Here is a 12,119-nt window from a genome sequence, read left to right as displayed (position 1 = left end):
CTCTTAGTCTGTCCTCTATCTTTCAACCAATTTGGCATGGGTGACCCTACCAAGAGTCAAAGTTCAAAACCCCTGACTCCAGCCAACATAGTTCTCTGGGTCATTGAGGCAGGCAAGCCTCCAGACCACAAAAAGATTGTGGTCCTCTTGGAGACTTTTCCATCTTGGCTGATTTATTATCCCTCTCAACCCCATTCTCCTGACACCCCTGTAACCTTCGAAGCCCTTACTAATTAAAAACTTATCAACCTCCACTTTAAATATACCCAGTGACTTGGTCTCCACAGCCAGATGTGGCAATAAATTGCACATGTTCATCACACTCCATCAGGTCTCCACTGCTCCAGGGAAAACAATCCAAGATTGTCAGCTCATCATGGCAAATCCAGGTGGCATCCTGGTAGACTTCTCCTGCACCCTCTCTGAAATGTGAGCTGCAAGTCAGAGATTCCGGAAAGGGCCAGCAGGTAAGGGAACATTAACAGAGAGAGAGAACACCCCAGTTAACATTGCAGATGGTTGCTGCAGAACTGATACAGAGACGTTCACCAGAAATTGTTACTTTTATTTTGAGGGTGGCCGGCTACAACATGCCCAAGGCAGAAGATGAGGCGCAGATGCTGGAATTTGAGAGAAAAAAAAAAGATCTGGTGGAGGAACTCAGTATAAGTCGGAATGTCCGCAATTCCTCTCCTCAACAGATGCCTCTCCAATTAGTGGGAAAGATGTCGGGAGCTAGGTCAGCGTGGGACTGGGATAGAGAATTATACTGGCAGATCTCAGGGTGGAATCTGGTTAGAATGCTTTATTATCTCTCTTAAACAGGGAGACCAGTTCTGTAAACGGTATTGCAATACACGAATTAGGCGTTTGACTTGTTCCCGGACTGTGGAAAAAAAACATAATCCTTCTTTAAGGTTGTCTCGTCGCTGTATCTTAATCAGGGTTGACTGTTTACTCTAGGTTGATTTTCCCGCGATTAGGAATCGCTCTGCGGCGGAGTAGGCGTGGGAGTTGTGACCGTCCGCGGTGTGCAACCGCTGGTGAAGGCACCCTGAGCCGGCGTGAGGTAGGATGGGCAGTGGGGGTCACCCGCTGTCTGCAGCCCCTGGGGAACCCGCCCTGAGTGAGGTGGGATTGGGAGTGGGAGTCGCCCTGCTCCGATTTGAGGTAGGGTAGGGAGTGGGAGTCGCTCTGCCCCAGTGAGGAGAGCGAGAGCCGCCCGCTGTCTGCAGCAGCCCCTTGGGGAGCCGCCCTGAGTGAGGTGGGATTGGGAGTGGGAGTCGCTCTGCCCCAGTGAGCGTGAGGTTGGTGGAGAGCGAGAGCCGCCCGCTGTCTGCAGCAGCCCCTTGGGGAGCCGCCCTGAGTGAGGTGGGATTGGGAGTGGGAGTCGCTCTGCCCCAGTGAGCGTGAGGTTGGTGGAGAGCGAGAGCCGCCCGCTGTCTGCAGCAGCCCCTTGGGGAGCCGCCCTGAGTGAGGTGGGATTGGGAGTGGGAGTCGCTCTGCCCCAGTGAGCGTGAGGTTGGTGGAGAGCGAGAGCCGCCCGCTGTCTGCAGCAGCCCCTTGGGGAGCCGCCCTGAGTGAGGTGGGATTGGGAGTGGGAGTCGCTCTGCCCCAGTGAGCGTGAGGTTGGTGGAGAGCGAGAGCCGCCCGCTGTCTGCAGCAGCCCCTTGGGTCGGGTGGGGTGGGGAGTGAGAACTGCCCTGCTCTGATGTGAGTAATGTAGGTTGGGGAGTGAGACCAGCCTTGCCCCATTGATACTGAGGTCGGGCGGGAGTGTGAGTGAGTCGCCTGGGGAGTGGGAGCAGCCCTGCCCCAGTACGAATGAGGTAAGGGTAGGGAGTGGGATTAGCCCTGCTCCAGTATGAGGTGGCGTGGCGAGTGGGAGCCAGTACGACTGAGATGGAGGTAGGGAGTGGGAGCCGCCCTGTCCCGGTGTGAGTGAGCTCCGGTGGGGAGTGGGATCCGCCCTGCTGCCCATTAATTCTCCTTGTTCCCGGCAGAGGGCGCGGGTGTCCCGGGGCAACAGCCGCAGCCGGCGGGCAATGCCAGGCTCTTGAATGTAAACAGACGGATTCGGGAGCCTTTGTTGGCGTTTCTGCCTCGGTGCCAAGGCGCACGAGTAGCCGGCGGGGGGAATGCTGCTGCGCCAGCCGCGGCGCTGACTGAGGAGTGCGGGAGCACCCGTGGGTGTGGAGGAGGGAGCGGTGCCGGCGGGGGGCGGAAACCTGAAGCAAGGCTGCGGCGCATCGTTGGCACCACTCTCAGCTTCCAATGCAGAGGCAGGGACGCTTCCCGCGGACGGGCGATCACTGCACGGCAGATAACCCGGCTGCCGCTTTCTAGAGAGATTCTGCCTTCTGCCAGACGCCGAATTAGTTGGTGAGATTACAACTGCATGCGTTTTACATAAATGATGATCCGCACCCGTTTACTTGGAGGCGAGGAGCGGCTTTGAATCTTTGCTCCTGTTTATTCTAGGATCGGCATTATTATAAAGGTTTTTTTGTAACACTGATTGTCTCGGTTACCTTTGCGAGCGTGGACTTTATTTTTTTGTTGTAATGCCTGTGTGGGTGTTAAGTGTCGCCTCGTTATTCCGCACCTGGTCGTGAGGGAGAGAATTCTCAGCCCGAGTGATTTAGTATCATGGGGCTGATTGATCTGTGACATTGCTATTGTTTGTAGACTGTTTGGTTTTGTCTGCGGAGAGAGTACCTCATTAACCCTGAACCCGTTGATTGCAGCGAAGAAGCCCGTCTTTATTGTACAATAGAACACCTTCCCGTTAAGGCAAATAACTCGAAACCATCTTTTACTCTACCTGTTAGTGCCCGTCCGATTGGTCACGAGCAGATATTGTTTAATAAAAAAATATGGACCTTGAGTTTTAATTTTATTTGGCGAGGTTTTGCAATTTTGCGAATATAAAATCCTTTTGTTAATGAACGATAAAGTAACGTATTAAGTAAAGATGCCGGAGACAAATCAATCCTTTGACAAATGTTACATATAACCGCTATTTGCTTAAAATTTGTTAGAATTGACTGCCTGCAGGATAAGTAATTAAGCTCTTGCCCAAGGAGGAGGACTTGTCGGCATTGGGGAGTGTAGGATGGAGAAGGTGGCATAAACTGCAGTGAACCATGAATCATTCAGTTATATTGTTACATACACACAGTAGCCACTTTATTAGGCACCTCCTGTCCCTAATAAAGTGGCCAGTTTATTGAGTGTGTGTTGGTGGTCTTCCACGGTTGTAGCTTATTCACTTCAAGGATCGGCATGGTCAGAGATACTCTTTTGCACACCACTGTTATAACGCGTGGTTATTTGAATTACTGTCACCTTCCTCTCAGCTGGCTATTTTCATCTGATCTCTCACTAACAAGGCGTTTTCACCCACAGAACTACCACTCACTGGGTGTTTTTTTTGTTTCTCACACCATTCTCTGTAAGCTGTTGTACATAAAAGTCCCTGGAGATCAGTGATTTCTAAGATACTCAAACCACCCCATCTGGCACCAACAATCATTCCACAGTCAAAGTCACAGTTTGGTCAGAACAACAACTGAACCTCTTGACCACATCTGCGTGCTTTTATGCATTGAGATGCTGTAACATGACCGGCTGATTAGACATTTGCATTAATGAGTAGATGTACCTAATAAAGTGGCCACTGAGTGTATGCTTCGTAACAGATATTTTTGTATCTCATTCATTGTTTAATCATTGGTTTTATTAAAATATCGTTGTAGAGCAACTCCCAGAGCAGGTGTGTGAAAGGGCCTGACAGCTGTTGATAAGTGTGATTGACAGGGTACGTTTGTCACTTGATGCCAATCTAAAAGAGTAGATGTTGCTACCTGTTGTTGAATGTCGTTTTCCTTCCATGAATGTATCTTCCTCTTTGGGCTGATGTTGGTGCATCTCAATTGGAGCTGGATATTGGGATGAAGTATTTACCAGGATCTTCATATGGGTGAGAATCTATCTAGTCCTGATGAAGGGTCTCTGCCCAAAATGTTAACCCTCCATAGATGCCACTTGTCCTTCTGAGTTCCTCCAGCATTTTGTGTATATAGCTCTATCTGTGGAAAGATGTGCTGGCCCTGGAGAGGATTTAGAGCAGGGATTCCCAACCTGGGGTCCATGGACCGCTTGCTTAATGATATTGGTCCATGGCATATGAAAAAGGTTGGAAACACCTGATCTGAAGGAGGTTCAGAAGAATGATCCCGGGAGTGAAAGGGTTAATGTGTGACGAGTGCTTGACGGCTCTGGGGCTTTGCTCTGGAGTTCCGAAGAATGAGGTGGAATCTCATTGAAATCTACCAAATACTGAAAGGCTTGGATAGAGTTGGTGTAGAAAGGATGCTTCCATTAATGGAAGAGTCTATGATCTGACGTACAACCTCAGAGGGATGCCCTTTAAAACTGAGATGAGGAATTTCTTCAGCCGGCAGTTATTGTATCTGTGAAATGCATTGCCAGGGAGGGCTGGGGAGGCCAAACTGGGTGTATTCAAGGCAGAGATTGATGGTTTTTTGATTGCTATGGGGGTTAATGGTTACAAGGAGAAAGTGGGACAATGGGGTTGAAAAAAGCGAGCCATGGTTGAATAGAGGAACAGACTCAATGGACTTCACCTCAGATAGTTGAGGAAGTTTGCTATGGGCTCCGAAATCCTTTCTATGGGGGCACAATTGAGAGCATTCTGATGGGCTGCATCACTGTGGTATGGGAACTGTACCTCCCTTAATGGCAGGATTCAGCAGAGAGTGGCGTGGAGTTGTGAACTTCCCATGATTCAGGACATTTACAAAGACAGGTGTGTAAAAAGGGCCCACAGGATCATTGGGGACCTGAGTCACCCCAACCACAAACTTTTCCAGCTTCTACCATCTGGGAAATGGTACCGCAGCATAAAAGCCAGGACCAACAGGCTCTGGGACAGCTTCTTCCACCAGGCCATCAGGCTGATTAACTCACGCTGATTTGAGTGTATTTCTATGTTACATTGACTGTTCTGTTTATTATAAGTTACTATGATTGCACGTTGCACATTTAGATGGAGACAAAACGTAAAGATTTTTACTCCTCGTGTATGTGAAGGATGTAAGAAACAAAGTCAGTTCAATTCAATTTAATATTTTACAATATTGAGATCTCATCAGAGATCTTTTAGCATCTTTTGTAATAGCTGTTAGAGGACTGCCCAGAACTATAGGCAGTAAGTCAAATTTATTTATATTGTAAAGCAATTTATTATAATTGCTGTTGGCTTATTATTGTCACGTGAACAAGGATACAGGGAAAAGCATGTCTGGCATACTGTTCATACAGTTCAAATCATTACACAGTGCATTGAGGTAGAACAAGGTAAAGCAATAATAACACAGAATACAGTGGAAAACCTACCAAAAACGTGCAGTGCAGGCGAACGGTAATGTGCGAGATCATGACGTGGTAGATTGTGAGGCCAAGAGCCCATTTTATCGTAGAAGGGGTCCATTCAGGAGTCTGATAAAAAGCTGTCCTTGAGCCCGGTGCTACGTGTTGCAAGCTTTTATATCTTTTTCTCTGGGAGAGGGGGAAGAGAAAATGTCTGGGGTGAGTAATTACGCTGACTGCTTTACTGAGGCACGGAGAAATGTAGATGGAGTTCATAGAGGGGAGGCTGGTTACTTTGTGGTGAGCTGTGTCTCCAACTCTCTTGCAGTCACGTGCGGAACAGTTGCCGTATCGAGCCATCCTGCATCCAGACAGAATGCGTTCAACGGTGCATCGGTAAAAGTCAGTAAGAGAGGACGGGGAATTTCTTTAGCCTTCTGAGGATGTGGAGACATTGGTGAGCTTTCTTGACTGTGACTTCAACATGGTTGGACCAGGACAGGATGCACAAACCTATGAACACGAAGCTCTCAACGCTGTCAACCTCGACACTGTTGATGTAGGCAGGAGCACGTGCACTGCCCAGCTCCCCTACAGAAGCTGATGACCAGCTCCTTTGCTGTGTTAGGCTTAAGAGAAAGGTCATTGCCATGGCATCCTGTCACCAAGCTCTCTACCTCCTTCCTGTACTCCGACTCATTGTTACTCGAGATGTGTCATCATCACCTGCAGGCTTGTAGATTGAGTGAGAGCAAAAGTGGCCACACAGTCATGACTGGCCAGGGAGTAGAGGACTGCAATGTATGGCAGACTCCTGTAATGGAACAGTGTGATTTGCATGGAATTGCTAATGTGATCCGGGCCAAGTGAGTCACTCCAACTGACTTCGTTCTGTGTTACTGGAGGTACTAAAAGACTGTTTAAAAAAAAAATCTTGGATTAAGTAGCATTTTAATTTTTCAAATAATGTGTGTAAATTTATTTATTTAGCTCTAGCCTAATCGCAGGACAATTTACAACGAGCAGCAACCTACCAACCGGTACATTTTTTAGACGGTGGGAGGAAACTGAAGTGCACAGCGGAAACCCATGCAGTCAGGCAGCGGCGGGAATTGAACCTGGGTCGCGCGTACTGTAATGTGTTGTTGCTACCCTTCATTAGCTTGCTGATATGAAGACAGAGTTGTTGAAATGCTTTGTTTAGAGAAACGTGGCAGTTTTTGGACCACAACGTAAAGCTGACATTGTCTTAACACAAGAAAGACGTCTCAAAAACAATATGGTGGACGGGATATTTAAAACTTTTCCTCTCATCCTAGGTATCTGATATCTCGCGACTTCAATTGGTCGGGTTACTAATCCCTTTTACTCCGGTGACTGTAAACAAACATCAGTTCCTCATGGCTTTCAGTCTGTCGTTTTGCTGTTACGTCACAGCTAATCTGCCTGTAACCCCTGGTAGTGAATTCCCCTTGTGTCCTTTTTAATACACAACATATATGCCTAACGCAAATCTGTCAATGTCATGGTTGAAAGTTCAGCACCTTTTGTCACCAGCTGTTCAGGATCCCACTACCTCCTGCGTTAAAGGGCGCTAAGTCATCAGGTACAAATTTTAAAGGCAAATTTTAAGCAGCAGAGAAAATAGTTCCTCAATCTACTTAACAAATATTTAAATCTTTTTTTAAGTCATCTTAATTAAATCATCTCTTAATCTTATGTAGCTGAGGCAATGTAAGTTCAGACCTGGTATTCAATGTTGAAAGATTAAGGGAGTGTGTGTGTGTGTGTGTCCGTCCGTCCGTGTCCGGATACCACCCTGCACTTGATGTTCTCGCAGGCATTCCCAGTAACTAAAAAGGAAGCACAAGAGAATCAATGAAAAACTACACACAACTAAAGACAGACAAACAACCAATGTGCAAAAGGTGACAAATTGTGCAAATGCAAAAAAAGAAAACAAAACAATAATAACAATAACATTGGGTGGTATGGTAGCATAGTGGTTAGCACAACGCCTTACAGTACAGGTGAGCCACGTTCAATTCCCGCCTCTGCCAGTAAAGTGTTTGTACGTTCTCCCCGTGACTGTGTGGGTTTTCTCCCGGCGCTCCAGTTTCCTCCCAGATGCACCGGTTGGTAGGTTAAATGGTCATTGTAAATTGTCCCGTGACTAGGCTAGGATTAAATTGTGTGTGGGGTTGGGAGGCTTTGTTCAAAAGGGCCTGCTCCATGCTGTATGTCAATAAGTATTGAGAATACGAGTTGTAGAGTGCTTGAAAATGAGTCCCCAGGTTATGGAGTCAGTTCAGTGCTGAGGGCTGTTCCCATGAATTGGTGTCATTCTTTTCAATATTTCTCTTGAAGTGAGATGCCCTGAATCAAATTAGAGCTGGCACTGACTTGACAAGTCCATTTGTCTGAGGATGACATAACAATTGGATGAACCTAATTAAGTTCCGTATGCCAGATGAGGTCTCAGCAATGCCTGTCCCATTGTAGCATATCTTAGTATTCACCCCCTTTAGATAGAAGCCTGCTTTTCCGTTAGCCTTTATAATTATTGAGTGGGGTTTATACTGTGAACTTGCAAATTGAGTGGGCAGTAAAGAAAGGAAATGTAGTGTTAGCATTCATTAGTCCAGTCCCTGGCCTTCACGTGGGGCTTAATTACTAAGCCCAGCAGAACTATTTCTACTGACAGGAGAAGGGGCAAAGGCTGGCTACTGGCAGCTTTAAAGCCAGTTGCTTTGGGCAGGTGGGGCTTGTCGGCTGTGGTTAGCAGCTCATCTAGGAGAAGGAAAACTCTGATCTCAAACCTCTATGGCCTAGCGGTAATGCCCTTTCATGGTAAGGGCTTCGGGAGTAAAGCCCGAGGAAAAATCTGGAGTTGGAGTCCCTGAGGCAGCCCTACGTTGCGTTCAACACTGACCAGGACCTTCTGCAACACTGCTGGTGCCGAACTGCATCGGTTTCAGATATTCCTTTGGGTTCGTCAGCTACAGGGGGAGTCTGATGCATGGGCAGCAGCTTGTTCTCCATATCATACTGCCCAGGCTTGCGTATCACATATACAGCAAGGACACAATATCCATGGTTGACCCTGACCAATGGAGGGCCAGTCAATAAGGCATTGGTCAGACCACATTTAGACTACTGTCAGCTGTTTTGGGGCCACATATTTAAGAAAGGATGTGCTGGCATTGCAGAGGGTCCAGAGGACGTTCACAAGAAGGATCCCAGGAATTAAAGGGTTATTTTTAAGAGGAGAATGGGGTTGAAAGGAAAAATAAATCAGCTGCAATGGAATGGCAGAGGAGACTCGATGGACCAAATGGCTTAATTCTGCTCATATGTCTTATGGTCTTTTATCAGAATAAAGGAAGACTTGCATTTGTATGGTGCCTTTCACCACCTGTATTTTCCAACTCATCTGGTAACGCTGACCTATGATGTTGGTAATACAGCAGCCAATTGGTGCAAAATTCCCATGAACAGCAATATATATGATTGGTTAATCTATTTCAGTGGCAGCTGGAGGAATAAATAGAAGAGGAATGATGCTCTAACCTCAAAGGTTTTCCCCACCCCTATTGGGGCGTAGGCCTCCGACAACAGCTCGCCAGTTTGTGGTAGTATCTGAACTCCCATGGGCAGCCATCTTTGAAACTGCGGTCTATAATTTATCGTCTAAGTCGCTGAACTGTCAGACGTGGAACAGTTCAACTGACAAATCTAGGAGGCGTTATGAGCTATGCTCCCTCCAAGGTTTTTTTTTACAGTTCAGACTAACCATTGCCCTGAGCAGGAACTTTTTACACAGCCTGAAAACTGTGCTTTTATAATAAGCATACTATGAATATTTAGAATGAAAATTAAAAATCACAGACTTTTGATTTAATTTATTAATTGAAAGGTATAATGAAATACAGTACACCAAAGAAAATCTTTCACGTTTCATAAACTTTATCTAGCTGCGCCCAATTCCAGCTGGGTGGCAGCAAAGTCTATGGGCGCGGGTGCACCTGCGTGGTTTAGAAGGGACAGTGGTTATGAGCCTTTGCAATTTCCATTTGCCCTGCAGTATGCACGAGAGAGAGACTTACGTTGTACAAATCTCTTTGCAAAGTTTCACTGGAGCTTAAAGATGCAGCTGGGTTGTTGATCTTGCTGAACAATTCTGCGTAATGTATTCTCCTTCTTAAGTCCGTCACCCCTACTGAGGCGTAGGCCGCCGATGGTAGCTCACAAGAGTTCGCTGCCCACTTGGGCGAAGATCCTTCCTCTCCCGGGGACGAGGTCTCTGGTGTTTCTGTAGTACTTGGTTTTTTACCCGGATGGGGTTGCTAGCCCCATGCCCAGCCCTCCTCCTTTTGTAGTCGGGCCTGGGAACCATCCATGGCGTAGTTGCATAAAGTCTTACAGAATGATTATTTATAAATTAGAAAGTGTTGGTTCAAATGCAGCACAGTTGAGCAGAGTAGAAAATAGATTGCCCAAGTTGTTTGGTTGATAGCTGCCTGGTCTGGTGCTGAACCAATTGGTGTATATCTCAGCTTCCAACCTCTACCAAGCCTCTAAAGCACCTCCAAAGAGGTGGACAGAAGAGATTCTGCGGATGCTGGAAATCTGGAGCAGCACACAAAATGCTGGAGGAACTCAGCAGGTCAGGCAGCATCTATGGAGAGGAATAAACTGTCAATGATTTGGGCCAAAACACTTGTTGGCTGTTTATTCCTTCCCCTACACCTCCCCCCCTTCCCCCATAGGTGCTGCTTGACCTGCTGAGTTCCTCCAGCAGTTTGGGAGTTTTTCAAAGAGGTGGAACCTGAGGAAATCCATCAGACGTGGAAGTGACAGCGTGGAAAGTGAGGAAACTGACCTGTCCTGACTGGCTACATCACCATCTGGTATGGGAATTGACAGGGGTTTGCGAGGACTGCTGAGGATCATCAGGGTCTCTACACCACCCTTCAGAGATAATTACCCAGAGCGCTGCAAACCCAGATTCCTTAACATTGTCAATGATCACTCCCATCCATCCAGCGATCTCTTTTGACCCCCCTACCATAGATACAGTAGCATTAGGACAAGCACTGTTAGGATGAGAAAAACAGCTTTTTACCCCAGGCCGTGAGACTGCTGAGCTCCTTCCCACCACCCAGGTCTCATCACGTATGAAGTGCCAGTAACGTCATATGGTTTATGTTTTAACTTGTGTCGTAAAAGCTTCTTATTATTAATTTGTTTGTGGTAGTATTACTTTGTGTATGTGTGTGTGTGTGTGTGTGTGTGTGAGTTATATGCACTTGGTAATGAGGAACATTGTTTCGTTTGGTGGCATACATGTGCACGGTTGAATGACAACAAACTTGAACGTGAATATGTTTAGCACGGGAGGAGGCTGTTTAATTCGTCCTATGTGAAAAGGTTGAACGAGCTAGAGCTTTTATCTTTGGAGTGAAGGAGGGTGAGAGCCAAATTGACTGATGTATATAGGATTATAAGAGGAATGATTTTAAGATATAGAGTCAGCAGTGTCTTTTGCCGGGGGGTGGGGGGGAGTGCGATCACTAATGCCAGAGGCCATCCGTTTAGGATGAATGGAGAAAAGTGTAGAGTAGATATCAGAGATTAGATTAGATTCGATTCAACTTCATTGTCATTGTGCCGAGTACAGATACAAAACCAATGAAATGCAATTAGCATCTAACCAGAAATGCAAAAGAATAGTGTTATTTACAAAATAACTGCAAATAAAAAGTAAGTGCTGCAGCATACAGATATAAAACTACTGAGACAGGACAATATGGGTTCACTACTGCTTAGCGCTGTGATGTGAGGGTCGGCAGGGTCACAGCCTCAGGGAAGAAGCTCTTCCAGAGCCTGCTGAAGGTAGCAGTTCATGCACTGCCAGGGCTGCTAGTTGAGGTTGATACATTAGGAACATTTAAGAGGCCAAGGATTGACATATGAGAACAAGGTTGAGAGAAAAAGTAAATCAGCCATGATGGAATGGCGGAGTGGACTCGATGGGCCAAATGGCCAAATTTTCTCCTATGTTTGTGGTCTTATGAAGGCATGTTTCCTCATCTCCACTCTAATCCCATGACCAATCAGTTTAAATCCACTCCCACACAGTCTGATGTGGCTATGAAATAAAATAGGCCTTTCACATTTACTCTGTGTAGGTCCCTCACAGCTTTGTAAACCACAATTAAATCTCTACTCAGCTCCCTCTGCTCCAAAGAAAACAATCCCAACCTATCCCATGTTTCATCATGACCATATTTTTTCCAGACTTGGCAACATCCTTGTAACTCCCCCGGCGCAATCACATCCTTCCTGGAAATCAGTACTCAACAAGTGGGTGAAAAAGTGCCGTTTTATCATGATCTTGAACACAGGGGATTCTGCTGACACTGTAAATCCAGAGCAGCACATACTACGTGCTGGAGGAACAATGGAGCATCTGTGGAGGGAAATAAACAGCAACGTGTCAGTCCGAGACCCTTCACCAGGACTCTTACGCCCATGGTAGCCAAGCGCTACTGCAGGATTGGATTCCAACGAAAATCTGTCCAGTCACTAGAGAGCCAAGGATCAAGTTGAGGGACCCCCACAACCAAACTCAGCAGGTCAGGCAGCATCTCAGAGAGAAACAGTTGATGTTTCGAGCCGAGAGCCTTCATCGGGTTGGGAAAAGGGCAAAAAGAGTTGGCGGA

At 46.7% G+C, this 12,119-nt stretch overlaps 1 protein-coding gene across 3 annotated transcripts in view; it reads left to right on the top strand.

The window, feature by feature from the left end:
* The first annotated feature begins 951 nt into the window (after positions 1–951).
* The window catches only part of LOC132391401 (beta-adducin-like), a 142,737-nt gene continuing 131,569 nt past the window's right edge, over positions 952–12,119 (top strand). Inside the window, exon 1 of one of the 3 annotated variants that reach the window (XM_059964579.1) lies at positions 952–1,069. The gene's annotated coding sequence lies outside the window, so the exon portion shown is untranslated. Of the gene's footprint in view, positions 1,070–2,242; positions 2,383–12,119 lie in introns of those variants that run through there. The other 2 variants (XM_059964550.1, XM_059964571.1) reach the window with 2 other exon arrangements.

Source organism: Hypanus sabinus, chromosome 1, assembly GCF_030144855.1.
Source record: "Hypanus sabinus isolate sHypSab1 chromosome 1, sHypSab1.hap1, whole genome shotgun sequence".
Lineage (NCBI taxonomy): Eukaryota > Metazoa > Chordata > Chondrichthyes > Myliobatiformes > Dasyatidae > Hypanus > Hypanus sabinus.
The sequence above is the reverse complement of the archived record's forward strand: the minus strand, read 5'-3'. Positions and strand labels throughout refer to the sequence as shown.